The 3,165-nt window shown below is 43.9% G+C and overlaps 1 protein-coding gene across 3 annotated transcripts in view; it reads right to left on the reverse strand.

Annotated features, from left to right (window-relative positions):
• Positions 1 to 2,930, reverse strand: part of plppr2a (phospholipid phosphatase related 2a) — a 49,863-nt gene extending 46,933 nt beyond the window's left edge. For 2 of the 3 annotated variants that reach the window (XM_028024087.1, XM_028024085.1), the window contains exon 1: positions 2,357 to 2,929. The gene's annotated coding sequence lies outside the window, so the exon portion shown is untranslated. Of the gene's footprint in view, positions 1 to 2,356 lie in introns of all 3 variants that reach the window. The other variant, XM_028024083.1, reaches the window with a different exon arrangement.
• Positions 2,931 to 3,165: the final 235 nt, after the last annotated feature.

Genomic DNA, 3,165 nt, shown 5'->3' on the forward strand with positions numbered 1-3,165 from the left:
TCTCTCCTAATAATCCATCTATCGCTCAGGGAAACTGAAGTTTATCTGTCTGAGGATTCAGAGATTAAATGGACTCCAACCAAAGACTCTCCACAAACCACAGCATCATAAATCCATGAACGAACTGAAATCAAAATGGTGGTGGCGAGAAGAGAAAAGGAGCGACAGAGAGGAAGCTGACTGTCTCACGCACACTCAAACCCAAACATCAGGGTCAGCAGGACATTTGAATGTCCTGCCGCTCCAAGGACTCTGGTCAAAGGGTAGAGACCCGGGCAGCCGTCTGTCCTCTCTTTTGCCACCACGCTCCAGGACAGACGAAACACAGAGCTGTGCATGTGTGCAGGGGGAGGAAATGCAGACACATTGAATAATTGGACACAACGGTTTGGGTCCAGCTCAGTTTTGTCCTTGCAGAGCAAATGGCCTTGTATATTTCTGTGCTGTTTTCTGCTTCAATATGCATTTTGTGCTGCCGCAGCATTCACAAAGATGCAGCAGTGTTAAAATGTCATTTGAATTTTTACCATTTCAGGTAGCAGGTTTTATCACCACCAATCTCTTCCTTTTAAATGCCTTTGAACAATTTTTTATTTTTGGACTGGAGTTATTTTTGTTTTGCTGCGCAACAGTCAGTGGCAGAGTAGATTTTGAAAAATGTAATGGGGTTATTTCAGAACCGCACAATTTGGGAGCATTTATTCCATTATGTGTCAGATAGTTCAGTCAGGCTGGATGGATCTGCATCTGTGAAGAATAATTTTCAAGTCTCGCCACAAACTTCACACTAGGGACGCAACAATCCACTTTTTTCCACTTCAGATTCTGATACCGATATCTGAGGATTAGTATCGGCCAATACTGATCTGATACGGGGGGAAAAAGTGCTGAATTGACTTAAAATTTTTCTTTTTTTTAAAAAAACACGAACATAAATGTACTGAATTACAAATGTATTTGATAACTCTGCACCAGTAGAGCTCACTTAAATGCACCAATAGCTTCACAAACTTGGTCAAACATGTATAAATAACACAACTATAATTTATTCGGTCAGTGTAATTAGGAGCAGAACAGCCAATGGGAAAAAAATTATAAAGAAACTGAAAGCGACAAAAGCAATAAGTTGACTATCTTAGTCAAATATGTAAAAAATAAACATCAACAAAATTTTCAAATGGTTCAGAGGATTTCCATAGTCATAGATAGTCATCGATATCCGATCTAGATTTCTGTTTCAATATCGGACAGACACAGATATTGATATTAGATGGGTGCATCTCTACTTCAAAATAGTTTTCATTTTGGACTAGGCCATTCCAGGACATGAATATCACTTGGTGTAGAATTTTTAATCTCAAATGTTTTACAACCTCAACAAGTTTTCTCCTAGAATTCCCCTGGGGCTTTTCACCATTGACTGCACATGCACTGAAGCAATAGAAAATGTGGTTTTAAAAAAAATCTTTTATCTTAACCTTAAGTTCCCTCTGTGTATAAATGTGCGAGTGTGAATGTGGCTCCAAGCGTGAAGCATTTTGACCGGACAAAATGACTGGAAAAGAGCTCAACCCAACCCCGTAAGTTCAACCCCTGTTCCGTGGAAGTCGGCATGAAATGCAGCGTTCATTTCTGATTACAGACAAACATACAAGCCGACCAGCTTCCCCATCCATCCTGAAGAAAATCATTTTCAAAGAATGATCCTAGGATGTGTCACCGTGGAGGTGATGTAAAATTGAATTTTTCTGCTTCAACGTTTCAGCAGGTAGCCCTGAAGGGTTAGCTGCTCTGTCAGTTTGCCTTGTCTACTGAAGAGCAACATATGCAAACTCCAAAGTTCCCATACACTGTGGTTATTGTAGCCTCACACTTGCCAGTGGTCGACCGTACCGTTGGTCGATTGTGCACATAGGAGCTAGAAACATGTGCAACAAGGCTATCCTGATTGTGAAGTTGACCCACAAACAAATTGTCAAAACAACACACACACACCCACACACACACCCGTCCTCTGGCTATGTGACATGAAATGAAAAGAACAGAGCAGGGATTAGAAACCATAGCAGGACTAATGCTGCATTGTATAATTGGGGTTTCAGTTTGGGGAATACCTCAGAACACCCTTGGGAGGAAACCCAAGAGGCACGCTAGGAGCCTCTAGGAAAAAACAAGTAAGCAAACCTTTTACTGTGTAGAAGGAAATTCTTTATGGAAAGAGGGGGAAATTTTCAGAGACCAAATATAGTAGCTGCTTTCTAACAGCTCCCCAATCAGGTAGGTTCCTCAACACATCACATCAACGATGAAAGGAGATGGAAAACCTGCTGCCTGTCATTACACACATCATTCCCACCTTGGGTACCTTGCCGCCAAGCTGATGTTTGCTGTGGAGTCCTATGTCCTGGCCATGACAGAACAAATGATGCTAAAGTGGCGTGAAATTGTCCCTCCTTACGTCCTTCTTCTCTTCCTCGTCCAAGAAACCCACCACCACCCCTCCACACCACCCTGCAACCCTCTTCTCCTCGCTGCCTCCTGGTCCACAGTAAAAGCGTGAGGAAGCAGCAGAAGAGTATTGTCTCCGTCTCAGGATCGTCTCCGTCTCAGGAGCACACACTCGGAATCCTCTTTAATTGGCTTGTTCCAGCAACCAGGGGTGACTAATAAATCAAGGGGCTGAAATCACCTCCTGCACTCCATTGATCCAGCAGAGAGGATGCCGAGAGGAGCCGGAGAGCGCAAGAATGTGTGCAAGAGGGAAGAAACGGTGTGAGGGAGACAGTGATCGAGAGCAGAAAGAGAGAGAGAGGGAAACGGAGGGAGGGAGAGCATTATGTGTGTCAGCTCATTTGTATTCAGTGCTTGTTTTGCCTCTTCATCCCTGCCTTTTTCCATCCCTCTATCCGTCTTCCCCCCTTTATCTACAGTTCGTCCCTCCATTTCTTTGCCTTTCTCGGCCGTGTACCCAGGCGGGGGGAGAGACAAGAGTGATGAAAGAATTCTGCAAACTAAGGGGCAGAGGTGCCGAGAGGAAAGGAAGCGAGTTAATGACACATGGCTACTGATACAGAGGTGCAGGAGCAGAGACAAAGACGGAGGCTGGCCACAGCAGATGGCCAATACACACAGCTGTTGTTTTAACTGCAAATATCCCAACGATGG

This window comes from Xiphophorus couchianus, chromosome 7 (genome assembly GCF_001444195.1).
Source record: "Xiphophorus couchianus chromosome 7, X_couchianus-1.0, whole genome shotgun sequence".
Classification (NCBI taxonomy): Eukaryota; Metazoa; Chordata; class Actinopteri; order Cyprinodontiformes; family Poeciliidae; genus Xiphophorus; species Xiphophorus couchianus.